The following is a 22,060-nucleotide window of genomic DNA, read 5'->3' as shown; positions in this document are numbered from 1 at the left end:
TGACTGTCTTCTGTTTTGTAATTCAGTTCAAGTGTAGCGGTTTTTACATTCCCTCTATAAGTGATATCTTATGATAAGTGTCTTTTTCTGTGTGACTGATTTCACGTAGAATCGTCGTACCTAAATCCACTCATCATGCTGCTAAGAGCCTTATGACGTAGATTTCATGGCTGAGTGATATTCCATTGTACATAAGGACCACAACTTCTTTATCCATTTTTCTCTTTCCTGGGATATTTAAGGTGTAACGAAGTGGAGGTTGTTGTCAACAGAGCAGCCCTAAACTTTGGGGTGCCTGTGTCTTGCTGATTTTTAGTTTTCCCAATTTATACGCCCACGAGTGGAAGTGCCCTATGCCCTCTAAGCTGAGTTTTTTAGATGTTTCAAGACACACCGTACACCTCTCCAGAGTGGCTGTTGGCAATTTACATCCCGCCCATCAGCGTAGCAAGGCTCCCGTTTCTCCATGGCCTGTCCTGCATTTCTGGTTTTGACACTTTATTCAGCATGGCCCTTTTGACCGATGGGAAGCGAGACTTCTTTGTAGCGCTGATTTGCCTTTGCAGGTTGCTTGGTTGGCCAAAAAGGGCGTATGCGTTTTTTCCTGAATATATTCAGGAAAAACGCATACGCCCTTTTTGGCCAAGGGCATCATTGTCGAGGTTTGCCGCTTTTCCTGTGCTTTAAAGGCGATTCGAATCTCCCTCCTGAAACCTGTTTCCTGCAATTCTGCCTTGCTTTCAAATCCTCTTCGTTGCCTTCCCACAGTATATTTGTGGACGAGAGTTATCATTTATAACTCTGCAGGTTTGTGAATTGCAGTGCCCCTGAGCTCAATTTTTCAACTCGCTTTCTTGGGAGCTGGCCTCAAAAGCGCAGGATTGCTTCAGGCCCTATTCGGCTTCCGGCTGGCAGGCTGAGCCTGTGGTTAGTAATTTCTTCCTGATGGGAAAATAGACTGAGCTGTGCCTGTCCCAAGACCTAGAGCTAGTCTCTCATTGGTTCCCCCTCTTCCCGTTCCTCCTCAGGACAAATAGCAACCTGTACGGAACAGGAGGTTAAAGGTGCTGATTCTCCAAGGAGGGACATTGCTAGGAAAGCGGCTGGAATGGCGAACCCGAGCACAAGGAGATGAGAAATGAGGTGCGTTTTAGAAACCTTTCCCGATCACACGGTGTACCATCTTCTGGGTTTCTCATGCATGTTTTCGATGTAGGAAGGTGCCCTTGAACCTGGAGATTTGGGACCCATGGGATGGGTACCACGCAGTATTACTTTAAAGGGTCTGTGTTTGCTCACCCAACCTCACCAAACCTCTCAGCCCCAGGAGTGTCCACCCTTATGTCTCAATCAGCTGTGGGTCTAGATATGGTCAACCCAGGTGGCATCACAGCCCCTGAACGAATTTTGTAAGAATTTCTCTCTCTTTCACTGTCTTTGCTTCACGGGTTTTTAAAAGTAATTGATTTTTATAATGGGGTTTAGCTGCTCTTCAGAGCTGTGTGTATGCCGCTTTACACCCACGTGCCTCACTTACAGAGAGATATCAACACATAGGTTGTAAGTTTCTTACTAGTCAGATATATTCTTGGGCGGTGAATAGGGGGTGCTGAGTCCCCTTCACTGAGCAAGGAGTAGGTCTTGTCTATTACATATTGGGTTTATGGAACGGTATCTGAGCTAATTTGAAACCCTTGTTTTATGCATCACCCCAACTCACCTTTCCCGTTAAGCAGCCATAGCGTGTTTTCTAAACGCGTGACTCTCTTCTGTTTTGTAATTCAGTTCAAGTGTAGCGGTTTTTACATTCCCTCTATAAGTGATATCTTATGATAAGTGTCTTTTTCTGTGTGACTGATTTCACGTAGAATCGTCGTACCTAAATCCACTCATCATGCTGCTAGGAGCCTTATGACCTAGATTTCATGGCTGAGTGATATTCCATTGTACATAAGGACCACAACTTCTTTATCCATTTTTCTCTTTCCTGGGATATTTAAGGTGTAACGAAGTGGAGGTTGTTGTCAACAGAGCAGCCCTAAACTTTGGGGTGTCTGTGTCTTGCTGATTTTTAGTTTTCCCAATTTATACGCCCACGAGTGGAAGTGCCCTATGCTCTCTAAGCTGAGTTTTTTAGATGTTTCAAGACACACCGTACACCTCTCCAGAGTGGCTGTTGGCAATTTACATCCCGCCCATCAGCGTAGCAAGGCTCCCGTTTCTCCATGGCCTGTCCTGCATTTCTGGTTTTGACACTTTATTCAGCATGGCCCTTTTGACCGATGGGAAGCGAGACTTCTTTGTAGCGCTGATTTGCCTTTGCAGGTTGCTTGCTTGGCCAAAAAGGGCGTATGCGTTTTTTCCTGAATATATTCAGGAAAAACGCATACGCCCTTTTTGGCCAAGGGCATCATTGTCGAGGTTTTGCCGCTTTTCCTGTGCTTTAAAGGCGATTCGAATCTCCCTCCTGAAACCTGTTTCCTGCAATTCTGCCTTGCTTTCAAATCCTCTTCGTTGCCATCCCAGAGTATATTTGTGGACGAGAGTTATCATTTATAACTCTGCAGGTTTGTGAATTGCAGTGCCCCTGAGCTCCATTTTTCAACTCGCTTTCTTGGGAGCTGGCCTCAAAAGCGCAGGATTGCTTCAGGCCCTATTCGGCTTCCGGCTGGCAGGCTGAGCCTGTGGTTAATTCTTCTTCCTGATGGGAAAATAGACTGAGCTGTGCCTGTCCCAAGACCTAGAGCTAGTCTCTCATTGGTTCCCCCTCTTCCCGGTCCTCCTCAGGACAAATAGCAACCTGTACGGAACAGGAGGTTAAAGGTGCTGATTCTCCAAGGAGGGAGATTGCTAGGAAAGCGGCTGGAATGGCGAACCCGAGCACAAGGAGATGAGAAATGAGGTGCGTTTTAGAAACCTTTCCCAATCACACGGTGTACCATCTTCTGGGTTTCTCATGCATGTTTTCGATGTAGGAAGGTGCCCTTGAACCTGGAGATTTGGGACCCATGGGATGGGTACCACGCAGTATTACTTTAAAGGGTCTGCGTTTGCTCACCCAACCTCACCAAACCTCTCAGCCCCAGGAGTGTCCACCCTTATGTCTCAATCAGCTGTGGGTCTAGATATGGTCAACCCAGGTGGCATCACAGCCCCTGAACGAATTTTGTAAGAATTTCTCTCTCTTTCACTGTCTTTGCTTCACGGGTTTTTAAAAGTAATTGATTTTTATAATGGGGTTTAGCTGCTCTTCAGAGCTGTGTGTATGCCGCTTTACACCCACTTGCCTCACTTACAGAGAGATATCAACACATAGCTTGTAAGTTTCTTACTAGTCAGATATATTCTTGGGCGGTGAATAGGGGGTGCTGAGTCCCGTTCACTGAGCAAGGAGTAGGTCTTGTCTATTACATATTGGGTTTATGGAACGGTATCTGAGCTAATTTGAAACCCTGGTTTTATGCATCACCCCAACTCACCTTTCCCGTTAAGCAGCCATAGTGTGTTTTCTAAACGTGTGACTCTCTTCTGTTTTGTAATTCAGTTCAAGTGTAGCGGTTTTTACATTCCCTCTATAAGTGATATCTTATGATAAGTGTCTTTTTCTGTGTGACTGATTTCACGTAGAATCGTCGTACCTAAATCCACTCATCATGCTGCTACGAGCCTTATGACGTAGATTTCATGGCTGAGTGATATTCCATTGTACATAAGGACCACAACTTCTGTATCCATTTTTCTCTTTCCTGGGATATTTAAGGTGTAACGAAGTGGAGGTTCTTGTCAACAGAGCAGCCCTAAACTTTGGGGTGCCTGTGTCTTGCTGATTTTTAGTGTTCCCAATTTATAGGCCCACGAGTGGAAGTGCCCTATGCTCTCTAAGCTGAGTTTTTTAGATGTTTCAAGACACACCGTACACCTCTCCAGAGTGGCTGTTGGCAATTTACATCCCGCCCATCAGCGTAGCAAGGCTCCCGTTTCTCCATGGCCTGTCCTGCATTTCTGGTTTTGACACTTTATTCAGCATGGCCCTTTTGACCGATGGGAAGCGAGACTTCTTTGTAGCGCTGATTTGCCTTTGCAGGTTGCTTGGTTGGCCAAAAAGGGCGTATGCGTTTTTTCCTGAATATATTCAGGAAAAAACGCATACGCCCTTTTTGGCCAAGGGCATCATTGTCGAGGTTTGCCCGCTTTTCCTGTGCTTTAAAGGCGATTCGAATCTCCCTCCTGAAACCTGTTTCCTGCAATTCTGCCTTGCTTTCAAATCCTCTTCGTTGCCATCCCACAGTATATTTGTGGACGAGAGTTATCATTTATAACTCTGCAGGTTTGTGAATTGCAGTGCCCCTGAGCTCCATTTTTCAACTCGCTTTCTTGGGAGCTGGCCTCAAAAGTGCAGGATTGCTTCAGGCCCTATTCGGCTTCCGGCTGGCAGGCTGAGCCTGTGGTTAATTCTTCTTCCTGATGGGAAAATAGAGTGAGCTGTGCCTGTCCCAAGACCTAGAGCTAGTCTCTCATTGGTTCCCCCTCTTCCCGTTCCTCCTCAGGACAAATAGCAACCTGTACGGAACAGGAGGTTAAAGGTGCTGATTCTCCAAGGAGGGAGATTGCTAGGAAAGCGGCTGGAATGGCGAACCCGAGCACAAGGAGATGAGAAATGAGGTGCGTTTTAGAAACCTTTCCCGATCACACGGTGTACCATCTTCTGGGTTTCTCATGCATGTTTTCGATGTAGGAAGGTGCCCTTGAACCTGGAGATTTGGGACCCATGGGATGGGTACCACGCAGTATTACTTTAAAGGGTCTGCGTTTGCTCACCCAACCTCACCAAACCTCTCAGCCCCAGGAGTGTCCACCCTTATGTCTCAATCAGCTGTGGGTCTAGATATGGTCAACCCAGGTGGCATCACAGCCCCTGAACGAATTTTGTAAGAATTTCTCTCTCTTTCACTGTCTTTGCTTCATGGGTTTTTAAAAGTAATTGATTTTTATAATGGGGTTTAGCTGCTTTTCACTGCTGTGTTTATGCTGCTTTACACCCACTTGAGTCACTTACAGAGAGATATCAACACATAGGTTTTAAGATTCTTACTAGTCAGATATATTCTTGGGCGGTGAATAGGTGGTGTTGAGTCCCGTTCACTGAGCAAGGAGTATGTCTTGTCTATTACATATTGGGTTTATGGAACGGTATCTGAGCTAATTTGAAACCCTGGTTTTATGCATCACCCCAACTCACCTTTCCCGTTAAGCAGCCATAGTGTGTTTTCTAAATGTGTGACTCTCTTCTGTTTTGTAATTCAGTTCAAGTGTAGCGGTTTTTACATTCACTCTATAAGTGATATCTTATGATAAGTGTCTTTTTCTGTGTGACTTATTTCACGTAGAATTGTCGTACCTAAATCCACTCATCATGCTGCTACGAGCCTTATGACGTAGATTTCATGGCTGAGTGATATTCCATTGTACATAAGGACCACAACTTCTTTATCCATTTTTCTCTTTCCTGGGATATTTAAGGTGTAACGAAGTGGAGGTTCTTGTCAACAGAGCAGCCCTAAACTTTGGGGTGCCTGTGTCTTGCTGATTTTTAGTTTTCCCAATTTATAGGCCCACGAGTGGAAGTGCTCTATGCTCTCTAAGCTGAGTTTTTTAGATGTTTCAAGACACACCGTACACCTCTCCAGGGTGGCTGTTGGCAATTTACATCCCGCCCATCAGCATAGCAAGGCTCCCGTTTCTCCATGGCCTGTCCTGCATTTCTGGTTTTGACACTTTATTCAGCATGGCCCTTTTGACCGATGGGAAGCGAGACTTCTTTGTAGCGCTGATTTGCCTTTGCAGGTTGCTTGGTTGGCCAAAAAGGGCGTATGCGTTTTTTCCTGAATATATTCAGGAAAAAACGCATACGCCCTTTTTGGCCAAGGGCATCATTGTCGAGGTTTGCCCGCTTTTCCTGTGCTTTAAAGGCGATTCGAATCTCCCTCCTGAAACCTGTTTCCTGCAATTCTGCCTTGCTTTCAAATCCTCTTCGTTGCCATCCCACAGTATATTTGTGGACGAGAGTTATCATTTATAACTCTGCAGGTTTGTGAATTGCAGTGCCCCTGAGCTCCATTTTTCAACTCGCTTTCTTGGGAGCTGGCCTCAAAAGCGCAGGATTGCTTCAGGCCCTATTCGGCTTCCGGCTGGCAGGCTGAGCCTGTGGTTAATTCTTCTTCCTGATGGGAAAATAGAGTGAGCTGTGCCTGTCCCAAGACCTAGAGCTAGTCTCTCATTGGTTCCCCCTCTTCCCGTTCCTCCTCAGGACAAATAGCAACCTGTACGGAACAGGAGGTTAAAGGTGCTGATTCTCCAAGGAGGGAGATTGCTAGGAAAGCGGCTGGAATGGCGAACCCGAGCACAAGGAGATGAGAAATGAGGTGCGTTTTAGAAACCTTTCCCGATCACACGGTGTTCCATCTTCTGGGTTTCTCATGCAAGTTTTCGATGTAGGAAGGTGCCCTTGAACCTGGAGATTTGGGACCCATGGGATGGGTACCACGCAGTATTACTTTAAAGGGTCTGCGTTTGCTCACCCAACCTCACCAAAGCTCTCAGCCCCAGGAGTGTCCACCCTTATATCTCAATCAGCTGTGGGTCTAGATATGGTCAACCCAGGTGGCATCACAGCCCCTGAACGAATTTTGTAAGAATTTCTCTCTCTTTCACTGTCTTTGCTTCACGGGTTTTTAAAAGTAATTGATTTTTATAATGGGGTTTAGCTGCTTTTCAGAGCTGTGTGTATGCCGCTTTACACCCACTTGCCTCACTTACAGAGAGATATAAACACATAGGTTTTAAGATTCTTACTAGTCAGATATATTCTTGGGCGGTGAATAGGGGGTGTTGAGTCCCGTTCACTGAGCAAGGAGTAGGTCTTGTCTATTACATATTGGGTTTATGGAACGGTATCTGAGCTAATTTGAAACCCTGGTTTTATGCATCACCCCAACTCACCTTTCCCGTTAAGCAGCCATAGTGTGTTTTCTAAACGTGTGACTCTCTTCTGTTTTGTAATTCAGTTCAAGTGTAGCGGTTTTTACATTCACTCTATAAGTGATATCTTATGATAAGTGTCTTTTTCTGTGTGACTTACTTCACGTAGAATCGTCGTACCTAAATCCACTCATCATGCTGCTACGAGCCTTATGACGTAGATTTCATGGCTGAGTGATATTCCATTGTACATAAGGACCACAACTTCTTTATCCATTTTTCTCTTTCCTGGGATATTTAAGGTGTAACGAAGTGGAGGTTCTTGTCAACAGAGCAGCCCTAAACTTTGGGGTGCTTGTGTCTTGCTGATTTTTAGTTTTCCCAATTTATACGCCCACGAGTGGAAGTGCCCTATGCTCTCTAAGCTGAGTTTTTTAGATGTTTCAAGACACACCGTACACCTCTCCAGAGTGGCTGTTGGCAATTTACATCCCGCCCATCAGCGTAGCAAGGCTCCCGTTTCTCCATGGCCTGTCCTGCATTTCTGGTTTTGACACTTTATTCAGCATGGCCCTTTTGACCGATGGGAAGCGAGACTTCTTTGTAGCGCTGATTTGCCTTTGCAGGTTGCTTGGTTGGCCAAAAAGGGCGTATGCGTTTTTTCCTGAATATATTCAGGAAAAACGCATACGCCCTTTTTGGCCAAGGGCATCATTGTCGAGGTTTTGCCGCTTTTCCTGTGCTTTAAAGGCGATTCGAATCTCCCTCCTGAAACCTGTTTCCTGCAATTCTGCCTTGCTTTCAAATCCTCTTCGTTGCCATCCCACAGTATATTTGTGGACGGGAGTTATCATTTATAACTCTGCAGGTTTGTGAATTGCAGTGCCCCTGAGCTCCATTTTTCAACTCGCTTTCTTGGGAGCTGGCCGCAAAAGCGCAGGATTGCTTCAGGCCCTATTCTCCTTCCGGGCGGCAGGCTGAGCCTGTGGTTAATTCTTCTTCCTGATGGGAAAATAGAGTGAGCTGTGCCTGTCCCAAGACCTAGAGCTAGTCTCTCATTGGTTCCCCCTCTTCCCGTTCCTCCTCAGGACAAATAGCAACCTGTACGGAACAGGAGGTTAAAGGTGCTGATTCTCCAAGGAGGGAGATTGCTAGGAAAGCGGCTGGAATGGCGAACCCGAGCACAAGGAGATGAGAAATGAGGTGCGTTTTAGAAACCTTTCCCGATCACACGGTGTACCATCTTCTGGGTTTCTCATGCATGTTTTCGATGTAGGAAGGTGCCCTTGAACCTGGAGATTTGGGACCCATGGGATGGGTACCACGCAGTATTACTTTAAAGGGTCTGCGTTTGCTCACCCAACCTCACCAAACCTCTCAGCCCCAGGAGTGTCCACCCTTATGTCTCAATCAGCTGTGGGTCTAGATATGGTCAACCCAGGTGGCATCACAGCCCCTGAACGAATTTTGTAAGAATTTCTCTCTCTTTCACTGTCTTTGCTTCATGGGTTTTTAAAAGTAATTGATTTTTATAATGGGGTTTAGCTGCTTTTCACTGCTGTGTTTATGCTGCTTTACACCCACTTGAGTCACTTACAGAGAGATATCAACACATAGGTTTTAAGATTCTTACTAGTCAGATATATTCTTGGGCGGTGAATAGGTGGTGTTGAGTCCCGTTCACTGAGCAAGGAGTATGTCTTGTCTATTACATATTGGGTTTATGGAACGGTATCTGAGCTAATTTGAAACCCTGGTTTTATGCATCACCCCAACTCACCTTTCCCGTTAAGCAGCCATAGTGTGTTTTCTAAATGTGTGACTCTCTTCTGTTTTGTAATTCAGTTCAAGTGTAGCGGTTTTTACATTCACTCTATAAGTGATATCTTATGATAAGTGTCTTTTTCTGTGTGACTTATTTCACGTAGAATTGTCGTACCTAAATCCACTCATCATGCTGCTACGAGCCTTATGACGTAGATTTCATGGCTGAGTGATATTCCATTGTACATAAGGACCACAACTTCTTTATCCATTTTTCTCTTTCCTGGGATATTTAAGGTGTAACGAAGTGGAGGTTCTTGTCAACAGAGCAGCCCTAAACTTTGGGGTGCCTGTGTCTTGCTGATTTTTAGTTTTCCCAATTTATAGGCCCACGAGTGGAAGTGCTCTATGCTCTCTAAGCTGAGTTTTTTAGATGTTTCAAGACACACCGTACACCTCTCCAGAGTGGCTGTTGGCAATTTACATCCCGCCCATCAGCATAGCAAGGCTCCCGTTTCTCCATGGCCTGTCCTGCATTTCTGGTTTTGACACTTTATTCAGCATGGCCCTTTTGACCGATGGGAAGCGAGACTTCTTTGTAGCGCTGATTTGCCTTTGCAGGTTGCTTGGTTGGCCAAAAAGGGCGTATGCGTTTTTTCCTGAATATATTCAGGAAAAAACGCATACGCCCTTTTTGGCCAAGGGCATCATTGTCGAGGTTTGCCCGCTTTTCCTGTGCTTTAAAGGCGATTCGAATCTCCCTCCTGAAACCTGTTTCCTGCAATTCTGCCTTGCTTTCAAATCCTCTTCGTTGCCATCCCACAGTATATTTGTGGACGAGAGTTATCATTTATAACTCTGCAGGTTTGTGAATTGCAGTGCCCCTGAGCTCCATTTTTCAACTCGCTTTCTTGGGAGCTGGCCTCAAAAGCGCAGGATTGCTTCAGGCCCTATTCGGCTTCCGGCTGGCAGGCTGAGCCTGTGGTTAATTCTTCTTCCTGATGGGAAAATAGAGTGAGCTGTGCCTGTCCCAAGACCTAGAGCTAGTCTCTCATTGGTTCCCCCTCTTCCCGTTCCTCCTCAGGACAAATAGCAACCTGTACGGAACAGGAGGTTAAAGGTGCTGATTCTCCAAGGAGGGAGATTGCTAGGAAAGCGGCTGGAATGGCGAACCCGAGCACAAGGAGATGAGAAATGAGGTGCGTTTTAGAAACCTTTCCCGATCACACGGTGTTCCATCTTCTGGGTTTCTCATGCAAGTTTTCGATGTAGGAAGGTGCCCTTGAACCTGGAGATTTGGGACCCATGGGATGGGTACCACGCAGTATTACTTTAAAGGGTCTGCGTTTGCTCACCCAACCTCACCAAAGCTCTCAGCCCCAGGAGTGTCCACCCTTATATCTCAATCAGCTGTGGGTCTAGATATGGTCAACCCAGGTGGCATCACAGCCCCTGAACGAATTTTGTAAGAATTTCTCTCTCTTTCACTGTCTTTGCTTCACGGGTTTTTAAAAGTAATTGATTTTTATAATGGGGTTTAGCTGCTTTTCAGAGCTGTGTGTATGCCGCTTTACACCCACTTGCCTCACTTACAGAGAGATATAAACACATAGGTTTTAAGATTCTTACTAGTCAGATATATTCTTGGGCGGTGAATAGGGGGTGTTGAGTCCCGTTCACTGAGCAAGGAGTAGGTCTTGTCTATTACATATTGGGTTTATGGAACGGTATCTGAGCTAATTTGAAACCCTGGTTTTATGCATCACCCCAACTCACCTTTCCCGTTAAGCAGCCATAGTGTGTTTTCTAAACGTGTGACTCTCTTCTGTTTTGTAATTCAGTTCAAGTGTAGCGGTTTTTACATTCACTCTATAAGTGATATCTTATGATAAGTGTCTTTTTCTGTGTGACTTACTTCACGTAGAATCGTCGTACCTAAATCCACTCATCATGCTGCTACGAGCCTTATGACGTAGATTTCATGGCTGAGTGATATTCCATTGTACATAAGGACCACAACTTCTTTATCCATTTTTCTCTTTCCTGGGATATTTAAGGTGTAACGAAGTGGAGGTTCTTGTCAACAGAGCAGCCCTAAACTTTGGGGTGCTTGTGTCTTGCTGATTTTTAGTTTTCCCAATTTATACGCCCACGAGTGGAAGTGCCCTATGCTCTCTAAGCTGAGTTTTTTAGATGTTTCAAGACACACCGTACACCTCTCCAGAGTGGCTGTTGGCAATTTACATCCCGCCCATCAGCGTAGCAAGGCTCCCGTTTCTCCATGGCCTGTCCTGCATTTCTGGTTTTGACACTTTATTCAGCATGGCCCTTTTGACCGATGGGAAGCGAGACTTCTTTGTAGCGCTGATTTGCCTTTGCAGGTTGCTTGGTTGGCCAAAAAGGGCGTATGCGTTTTTTCCTGAATATATTCAGGAAAAACGCATACGCCCTTTTTGGCCAAGGGCATCATTGTCGAGGTTTTGCCGCTTTTCCTGTGCTTTAAAGGCGATTCGAATCTCCCTCCTGAAACCTGTTTCCTGCAATTCTGCCTTGCTTTCAAATCCTCTTCGTTGCCATCCCACAGTATATTTGTGGACGGGAGTTATCATTTATAACTCTGCAGGTTTGTGAATTGCAGTGCCCCTGAGCTCCATTTTTCAACTCGCTTTCTTGGGAGCTGGCCGCAAAAGCGCAGGATTGCTTCAGGCCCTATTCTCCTTCCGGGCGGCAGGCTGAGCCTGTGGTTAATTCTTCTTCCTGATGGGAAAATAGAGTGAGCTGTGCCTGTCCCAAGACCTAGAGCTAGTCTCTCATTGGTTCCCCCTCTTCCCGTTCCTCCTCAGGACAAATAGCAACCTGTAAGGAACAGGAGGTTAAAGGTGCTGATTCTCCAAGGAGGGAGATTGCTAGGAAAGCGGCTGGAATGGCGAACCCGAGCACAAGGAGATGAGAAATGAGGTGCGTTTTAGAAACCTTTCCCGATCACACGGTGTACCATCTTCTGGGTTTCTCATGCATGTTTTCGATGTAGGAAGGTGCCCTTGATCCTGGAGATTTGGGACCCATGGGATGGGTACCACGCAGTATTACTTTAAAGGGTCTGCGTTTGCTCACCCAACCTCACCAAACCTCTCAGCCCCAGGAGTGTCCACCCTTATGTCTCAATCAGCTGTGGGTCTAGATATGGTCAACCCAGGTGGCATCACAGCCCCTGAACGAATTTTGTAAGAATTTCTCTCTCTTTCACTGTCTTTGCTTCACGGGTTTTTAAAAGTAATTAATTTTTATAATGGGGTTTAGCTGCTTTTCAGAGCTGTGTGTATGCCGCTTTACACCCACTTGCCTCACTTACAGAGAGATATCAACACATAGGTTTTAAGATTCTTACTAGTCAGATATATTCTTGGGCGGTGAATAGGTGGTGTTGAGTCCCGTTCACTGAGCAAGGAGTAGGTCTTGTCTATTACATATTGGGTTTATGGAACGGTATCTGAGCTAATTTGAAACCCTGGTTTTATGCATCACCCCAACTCACCTTTCCCGTTAAGCAGCCATAGTGTGTTTTCTAAACGTGTGACTCTCTTCTGTTTTGTAATTCAGTTCAAGTGTAGCGGTTTTTACATTCCCTCTATAAGTGATATCTTATGATAAGTGTCTTTTTCTGTGTGACTGATTTCACGTAGAATCGTCGTACCTAAATCCACTCATCATGCTGCTACGAGCCTTATGACGTAGATTTCATGGCTGAGTGATATTCCATTGTACATAAGGACCACAACTTCTTTATCCATTTTTCTCTTTCCTGGGATATTTAAGGTGTAACGAAGTGGAGGTTCTTGTCAACAGAGCAGCCCTAAACGTTGGGGTGCCTGTGTCTTGCTGATTTTTAGTTTTCCCAATTTATACGCCCACGAGTGGAAGTGCCCTATGCTCTCTAAGCTGAGTTTTTTAGATGTTTCAAGACACACCGTACACCTCTCCAGAGTGGCTGTTGGCAATTTACATCCCGCCCATCAGCGTAGCAAGGCTCCCGTTTCTCCATGGCCTGTCCTGCATTTCTGCTTTTGACACTTTATTCAGCATGGCCCTTTTGACCGATGGGAAGCGAGACTACTTTGTAGCGCTGATTTGCCTTTGCAGGTTGCTTGGTTGGCCAAAAAGGGCGTATGCGTTTTTTCCTGAATATATTCAGGAAAAAACGCATACGCCCTTTTTGGCCAAGGGCATCATTGTCGAGGTTTGCCCGCTTTTCCTGTGCTTTAAAGGCGATTCGAATCTCCCTCCTGAAACCTGTTTCCTGCAATTCTGCCTTGCTTTCAAATCCTCTTCGTTGCCATCCCACAGTATATTTGTGGACGAGAGTTATCATTTATAACTCTGCAGGTTTGTGAATTGCAGTGCCCCTGAGCTCCATTTTTCAACTCGCTTTCTTGGGAGCTGGCCGCAAAAGCGCAGGATTGCTTCAGGCCCTATTCGGCTTCCGGCTGGCAGGCTGAGCCTGTGGTTAATTCTTCTTCCTGATGGGAAAATAGAGTGAGCTGTGCCTGTCCCAAGACCTAGAGCTAGTCTCTCATTGGTTCCCCCTCTTCCCGTTCCTCCTCAGGACAAATAGCAACCTGTACGGAACAGGAGGTTAAAGGTGCTGATTCTCCAAGGAGGGAGATTGCTAGGAAAGCGGCTGGAATGGCGAACCCGAGCACAAGGAGATGAGAAATGAGGTGCGTTTTAGAAACCTTTCCCGATCACACGGTGTACCATCTTCTGGGTTTCTCATGCATGTTTTCGATGTAGGAAGGTGCCCTTGAACCTGGAGATTTGGGACCCATGGGATGGGTACCACGCAGTATTACTTTAAAGGGTCTGCGTTTGCTCACCCAACCTCACCAAACCTCTCAGCCCCAGGAGTGTCCACCCTTATGTCTCAATCAGCTGTGGGTCTAGATATGGTCAACCCAGGTGGCATCACAGCCCCTGAACGAATTTTGTAAGAATTTCTCTCTCTTTCACTGTCTTTGCTTCATGGGTTTTTAAAAGTAATTGATTTTTATAATGGGGTTTAGCTGCTTTTCACTGCTGTGTTTATGCTGCTTTACACCCACTTGAGTCACTTACAGAGAGATATCAACACATAGGTTTTAAGATTCTTACTAGTCAGATATATTCTTGGGCGGTGAATAGGTGGTGTTGAGTCCCGTTCACTGAGCAAGGAGTATGTCTTGTCTATTACATATTGGGTTTATGGAACGGTATCTGAGCTAATTTGAAACCCTGGTTTTATGCATCACCCCAACTCACCTTTCCCGTTAAGCAGCCATAGTGTGTTTTCTAAATGTGTGACTCTCTTCTGTTTTGTAATTCAGTTCAAGTGTAGCGGTTTTTACATTCACTCTATAAGTGATATCTTATGATAAGTGTCTTTTTCTGTGTGACTTATTTCACGTAGAATTGTCGTACCTAAATCCACTCATCATGCTGCTACGAGCCTTATGACGTAGATTTCATGGCTGAGTGATATTCCATTGTACATAAGGACCACAACTTCTTTATCCATTTTTCTCTTTCCTGGGATATTTAAGGTGTAACGAAGTGGAGGTTCTTGTCAACAGAGCAGCCCTTAACTTTGGGGTGCCTGTGTCTTGCTGATTTTTAGTTTTCCCAATTTATAGGCCCACGAGTGGAAGTGCTCTATGCTCTCTAAGCTGAGTTTTTTAGATGTTTCAAGACACACCGTACACCTCTCCAGAGTGGCTGTTGGCAATTTACATCCCGCCCATCAGCGTAGCAAGGCTCCCGTTTCTCCATGGCCTGTCCTGCATTTCTGGTTTTGACACTTTATTCAGCATGGCCCTTTTGACCGATGGGAAGCGAGACTTCTTTGTAGCGCTGATTTGCCTTTGCAGGTTGCTTGGTTGCCCAAAAAGGGCGTATGCGTTTTTTCCTGAATATATTCAGGAAAAAACGCATACGCCCTTTTTGGCCAAGGGCATCATTGTCGAGGTTTGCCCGCTTTTCCTGTGCTTTAAAGGCGATTCGAATCTCCCTCCTGAAACCTGTTTCCTGCAATTCTGCCTTGCTTTCAAATCCTCTTCGTTGCCATCCCACAGTATATTTGTGGACGAGAGTTATCATTTATAACTCTGCAGGTTTGTGAATTGCAGTGCCCCTGAGCTCCATTTTTCAACTCGCTTTCTTGGGAGCTGGCCTCAAAAGCGCAGGATTGCTTCAGGCCCTATTCGGCTTCCGGCTGGCAGGCTGAGCCTGTGGTTAATTCTTCTTCCTGATGGGAAAATAGAGTGAGCTGTGCCTGTCCCAAGACCTAGAGCTAGTCTCTCATTGGTTCCCCCTCTTCCCGTTCCTCCTCAGGACAAATTGCAACCTATACAGAACAGGAGGTTAAAGGTGCTGATTCTCCAAGGAGGGAGATTGCTAGGAAAGCGGCTGGAATGGCGAACCCGAGCACAAGGAGATGAGAAATGAGGTGCGTTTTAGAAACCTTTCCCGATCACACGGTGTACCATCTTCTGGGTTTCTCATGCATGTTTTCGATGTAGGAAGGTGCCCTTGAACCTGGAGATTTGGGACCCATGGGATGGGTACCACGCAGTATTACTTTAAAGGGTCTGCGTTTGCTCACCCAACCTCACCAAACCTCTCAGCCCCAGGAGTGTCCACCCTTATGTCTCAATCAGCTGTGGGTCTAGAATGGTCAACCCAGGTGGCATCACAGCCCCTGAACGAATTTTGTAAGAATTTCTCTCTCTTTCACTGTCTTTGCTTCACGGGTTTTTAAAAGTAATTGATTTTTATAATGGGGTTTAGCTGCTCTTCATAGCTGTGTGTATGCCGCTTTACACCCACTTGCCTCACTTACAGAGAGATATCAACACATAGGTTTTAAGTTTCTTACTAGTCAGATATATTCTTGGGCGGTGAATAGGTGGTGCTGTGTCCCGTTCACTGAGCAAGGAGTAGGTCTTGTCTATTACATATTGGGTTTATGGAACGGTATCTGAGCTAATTTGAAACCCTGGTTTTATGCATCACCCCAACTTACATTTCCCGTTAAGCAGCCATAGTGTGTTTTCTAAACGTGTGACTCTCTTCTGTTTTGTAATTCAGTTCAAGTGTAGCGGTTTTTACATTCCCTCTATAAGTGATATCTTATGATAAGTGTCTTTTTCTGTGTGACTGATTTCACGTAGAATCGTCGTACCTAAATCCACTCATCATGCTGCTAAGAGCCTTATGACGTAGATTTCATGGCTGAGTGATATTCCATTGTACATAAGGACCACAACTTCTTTATCCATTTTTCTCTTTCCTGGGATATTTAAGGTGTAACGAAGTGGAGGTTGTTGTCAACAGAGCAGCCCTAAACTTTGGGGTGCCTGTGTCTTGCTGATTTTTAGTTTTCCCAATTTATACGCCCACAAGTGGAAGTGCCCTATGCTCTCTAAGCTGAGTTTTTTAGATGTTTCAAGACACACCGTACACCTCTCCAGAGTGGCTGTTGGCAATTTACATCCCGCCCACCAGCGTAGCAAGGCTCCCGTTTCTCCATGGCCTGTCCTGCATTTCTGGTTTTGACACTTTATTCAGCATGGCCCTTTTGACCGATGGGAAGCGAGACTTCTTTGTAGCGCTGATTTGCCTTTGCAGGTTGCTTGGTTGGCCAAAAAGGGCGTATGCATTTTTTCCTGAATATATTCAGGAAAAACGCATACGCCCTTTTTGGCCAAGGGCATCATTGTCGAGGTTTTGCCGCTTTTCCTGTGCTTTAAAGGCGATTCGAATCTCCCTCCTGAAACCTGTTTCCTGCAATTCTGCCTTGCTTTCAAATCCTCTTCGTTGCCTTCCCACAGTATATTTGTGGACGAGAGTTATCATTTATAACTCTGCAGGTTTGTGAATTGCAGTGCCCCTGAGCTCCATTTTTCAACTCGCTTTCTTGGGAGCTGCACGCAAAAGCGCAGGATTGCTTCAGGCCCTATTCTCCTTCCGGGCGGCAGGCTGAGCCTGTGGTTAATTCTTCTTCCTGATGGGAAAATAGAGTGAGCTGTGCCTGTCCCAAGACCTAGAGCTAGTCTCTCATTGGTTCCCCCTCTTCCCGTTCCTCATCAGGACAAATAGCAACCTGTACGGAACAGGAGGTTAAAGGTGCTGATTCTCCAAGGAGGAAGATTGCTAGGAAAGCGGCTGGAATGGCGAAACCGAGCACAAGGAGATGAGAAATGAGGTGCGTTTTAGAAACCTTTCCCGATCACACGGTGTACCATCTTCTGGGTTTCTCATGCATGTTTTCGATGTAGGAAGGTGCCCTTGAACCTGGAGATTTGGGACCCATGGGATGGGTACCACGCAGTATTACTTTAAAGGGTCTGCGTTTGCTCACCCAACCTCACCAAACCTCTCAGCCCCAGGAGTGTCCACCCTTATGTCTCAATCAGCTGTGGGTCTAGATATGGTCAACCCAGGTGGCATCACAGCCCCTGAACGAATTTTGTAAGAATTTCTCTCTCTTTCACTGTCTTTGCTTCACGGGTTTTTAAAAGTAATTGATTTTTATAATGGGGTTTAGCTGCTTTTCACTGCTGTGTTTATGCTGCTTTACACCCACTTGAGTCACTTACAGAGAGATATCAACACATAGGTTTTAAGATTCTTACTAGTCAGATATATTCTTGGGCGGTGAATAGGTGGTGTTGAGTCCCGTTCACTGAGCAAGGAGTATGTCTTGTCTATTACATATTGGGTTTATGGAACGGTATCTGAGCTAATTTGAAACCCTGGTTTTATGCATCACCCCAACTCACCTTTCCCGTTAAGCAGCCATAGTGTGTTTTCTAAATGTGTGACTCTCTTCTGTTTTGTAATTCAGTTCAAGTGTAGCGGTTTTTACATTCACTCTATAAGTGATATCTTATGATAAGTGTCTTTTTCTGTGTGACTTATTTCACGTAGAATTGTCGTACCTAAATCCACTCATCATGCTGCTACGAGCCTTATGACGTAGATTTCATGGCTGAGTGATATTCCATTGTACATAAGGACCACAACTTCTTTATCCATTTTTCTCTTTCCTGGGATATTTAAGGTGTAACGAAGTGGAGGTTCTTGTCAACAGAGCAGCCCTAAACTTTGGGGTGCCTGTGTCTTGCTGATTTTTAGTTTTCCCAATTTATAGGCCCACGAGTGGAAGTGCTCTATGCTCTCTAAGCTGAGTTTTTTAGATGTTTCAAGACACACCGTACACCTCTCCAGAGTGGCTGTTGGCAATTTACATACCGCCCATCAGCGTAGCAAGGCTCCCGTTTCTCCATGGCCTGTCCTGCATTTCTGGTTTTGACACTTTATTCAGCATGGCCCTTTTGACCGATGGGAAGCGAGACTTCTTTGTAGCGCTGATTTGCCTTTGCAGGTTGCTTGGTTGCCCAAAAAGGGCGTATGCGTTTTTTCCTGAATATATTCAGGAAAAAACGCATACGCCCTTTTTGGCCAAGGGCATCATTGTCGAGGTTTGCCCGCTTTTCCTGTGCTTTAAAGGCGATTCGAATCTCCCTCCTGAAACCTGTTTCCTGCAATTCTGCCTTGCTTTCAAATCCTCTTCGTTGCCATCCCCCAGTATATTTGTGGACGAGAGTTATCATTTATAACTCTGCAGGTTTGTGAATTGCAGTGCCCCTGAGCTCCATTTTTCAACTCGCTTTCTTGGGAGCTGGCCTCAAAAGCGCAGGATTGCTTCAGGCCCTATTCGGCTTCCGGCTGGCAGGCTGAGCCTGTGGTTAATTCTTCTTCCTGATAGGAAAATAGACTGAGCTGTGCCTGTCCCAAGACCTAGAGCTAGTCTCTCATTGGTTCCCCCTCTTCCCGTTCCTCCTCAGGACAAATTGCAACCTATACAGAACAGGAGGTTAAAGGTGCTGATTCTCCAAGGAGGGAGATTGCTAGGAAAGCGGCTGGAATGGCGAACCCGAGCACAAGGAGATGAGAAATGAGGTGCGTTTTAGAAACCTTTCCCGATCACACGGTGTACCATCTTCTGGGTTTCTCATGCATGTTTTCGATGTAGGAAGGTGCCCTTGAACCTGGAGATTTGGGACCCATGGGATGGGTACCACGCAGTATTACTTTAAAGGGTCTGCGTTTGCTCACCCAACCTCACCAAACCTCTCAGCCCCAGGAGTGTCCACCCTTATGTCTCAATCAGCTGTGGGTCTAGAATGGTCAACCCAGGTGGCATCACAGCCCCTGAACGAATTTTGTAAGAATTTCTCTCTCTTTCACTGTCTTTGCTTCACGGGTTTTTAAAAGTAATTGATTTTTATAATGGGGTTTAGCTGCTCTTCAGAGCTGTGTGTATGCCGCTTTACACCCACTTGCCTCACTTACAGAGAGATATCAACACATAGGTTTTAAGTTTCTTACTAGTCAGATATATTCTTGGGCGGTGAATAGGTGGTGCTGTGTCCCGTTCACTGAGCAAGGAGTAGGTCTTGTCTATTACATATTGGGTTTATGGAACGGTATCTGAGCTAATTTGAAACCCTGGTTTTATGCATCACCCCAACTTACATTTCCCGTTAAGCAGCCATAGTGTGTTTTCTAAACGTGTGACTCTCTTCTGTTTTGTAATTCAGTTCAAGTGTAGCGGTTTTTACATTCCCTCTATAAGTGATATCTTATGATAAGTGTCTTTTTCTGTGTGACTGACTTCACGTAGAATCGTCGTACCTAAATCCACTCATCATGCTGCTAAGAGCCTTATGACGTAGATTTCATGGCTGAGTGATATTCCATTGTACATAAGGACCACAACTTCTTTATCCATTTTTCTCTTTCCTGGGATATTTAAGGTGTAACGAAGTGGAGGTTGTTGTCAACAGAGCAGCCCTAAACTTTGGGGTGCCTGTGTCTTGCTGATTTTTAGTTTTCCCAATTTATACGCCCACGAGTGGAAGTGCCCTATGCTCTCTAAGCTGAGTTTTTTAGATGTTTCAAGACACACCGTACACCTCTCCAGAGTGGCTGTTGGCAATTTACATCCCGCCCACCAGCGTAGCAAGGCTCCCGTTTCTCCATGGCCTGTCCTGCATTTCTGGTTTTGACACTTTATTCAGCATGGCCCTTTTGACCGATGGGAAGCGAGACTTCTTTGTAGCGCTGATTTGCCTTTGCAGGTTGCTTGGTTGGCCAAAAAGGGCGTATGCATTTTTTCCTGAATATATTCAGGAAAAACGCATACGCCCTTTTTGGCCAAGGGCATCATTGTCGAGGTTTTGCCGCTTTTCCTGTGCTTTAAAGGCGATTCGAATCTCCCTCCTGAAACCTGTTTCCTGCAATTCTGCCTTGCTTTCAAATCCTCTTCGTTGCCTTCCCACAGTATATTTGTGGACGAGAGTTATCATTTATAACTCTGCAGGTTTGTGAATTGCAGTGCCCCTGAGCTCCATTTTTCAACTCGCTTTCTTGGGAGCTGGCCGCAAAAGCGCAGGATTGCTTCAGGCCCTATTCTCCTTCCGGGCGGCAGGCTGAGCCTGTGGTTAATTCTTCTTCCTGATGGGAAAATAGAGTGAGCTGTGCCTGTCCCAAGACCTAGAGCTAGTCTCTCATTGGTTCCCCCTCTTCCCGTTCCTCCTCAGAACAAATAGCAACCTGTACGGAACAGGAGGTTAAAGGTGCTGATTCTCCAAGGAGGAAGATTGCTAGGAAAGCGGCTGGAATGGCGAACCCGAGCACAAGGAGATGAGAAATGAGGTGCGTTTTAGAAACCTTTCCCGATCACACGGTGTACCATCTTCTGGGTTTCTCATGCATGTTTTCGATGTAGGAAGGTGCCCTTGAACCTGGAGATTTGGGACCCATGGGATGGGTACCACGCGGTATTACTTTAAAGGGTCTGCGTTTGCTCACCCAACCTCACCAAACCTCTCAGCCCCAGGAGTGTCCACCCTTATGTCTCAATCAGCTGTGGGTCTAGATATGGTCAACCCAGGTGGCATCACAGCCCCTGAACGAATTTTGTAAGAATTTCTCTCTCTTTCACTGTCTTTGCTTCACGGGTTTTTAAAAGTAATTGATTTTTATAATGGGGTTTAGCTGCTTTTCACTGCTGTGTTTATGCTGCTTTACACCCACTTGAGTCACTTACAGAGAGATATCAACACATAGGTTTTAAGATTCTTACTAGTCAGATATATTCTTGGGCGGTGAATAGGTGGTGTTGAGTCCCGTTCACTGAGCAAGGAGTATGTCTTGTCTATTACATATTGGGTTTATGGAACGGTATCTGAGCTAATTTGAAACCCTGGTTTTATGCATCACCCCAACTCACCTTTCCCGTTAAGCAGCCATAGTGTGTTTTCTAAATGTGTGACTCTCTTCTGTTTTGTAATTCAGTTCAAGTGTAGCGGTTTTTACATTCACTCTATAAGTGATGTCTTATGATAAGTGTCTTTTTCTGTGTGACTTATTTCACGTAGAATTGTCGTACCTAAATCCACTCATCATGCTGCTACGAGCCTTATGACGTAGATTTCATGGCTGAGTGATATTCCATTGTACATAAGGACCACAACTTCTTTATCCATTTTTCTCTTTCCTGGGATATTTAAGGTGTAACGAAGTGGAGGTTCTTGTCAACAGAGCAGCCCTAAACTTTGGGGTGCCTGTGTCTTGCTGATTTTTAGTTTTCCCAATTTATAGGCCCACGAGTGGAAGTGCTCTATGCTCTCTAAGCTGAGTTTTTTAGATGTTTCAAGACACACCGTACACCTCTCCAGAGTGGCTGTTGGCAATTTACATCCCGCCCATCAGCGTAGCAAGGCTCCCGTTTCTCCATGGCCTGTCCTGCATTTCTGGTTTTGACACTTTATTCAGCATGGCCCTTTTGACCGATGGGAAGCGAGACTTCTTTGTAGCGCTGATTTGCCTTTGCAGGTTGCTTGGTTGCCCAAAAAGGGCGTATGCGTTTTTTCCTGAATATATTCAGGAAAAAACGCATACGCCCTTTTTGGCCAAGGGCATCATTGTCGAGGTTTGCCCGCTTTTCCTGTGCTTTAAAGGCGATTCGAATCTCCCTCCTGAAACCTGTTTCCTGCAATTCTGCCTTGCTTTCAAATCCTCTTCATTGCCATCCCACAGTATATTTGTGGACGAGAGTTATCATTTATAACTCTGCAGGTTTGTGAATTGCAGTGCCCCTGAGCTCCATTTTTCAACTCGCTTTCTTGGGAGCTGGCCTCAAAAGCGCAGGATTGCTTCAGGCCCTATTCGGCTTCCGGCTGGCAGGCTGAGCCTGTGGTTAATTCTTCTTCCTGAT

Source organism: Eschrichtius robustus, chromosome 9 (assembly GCF_028021215.1).
Source record: "Eschrichtius robustus isolate mEscRob2 chromosome 9, mEscRob2.pri, whole genome shotgun sequence".
In the NCBI taxonomy this organism is placed as follows: domain Eukaryota; kingdom Metazoa; phylum Chordata; class Mammalia; order Artiodactyla; family Eschrichtiidae; genus Eschrichtius; species Eschrichtius robustus.
The sequence above is the reverse complement of the archived record's forward strand: the minus strand, read 5'-3'. Positions refer to the sequence as shown.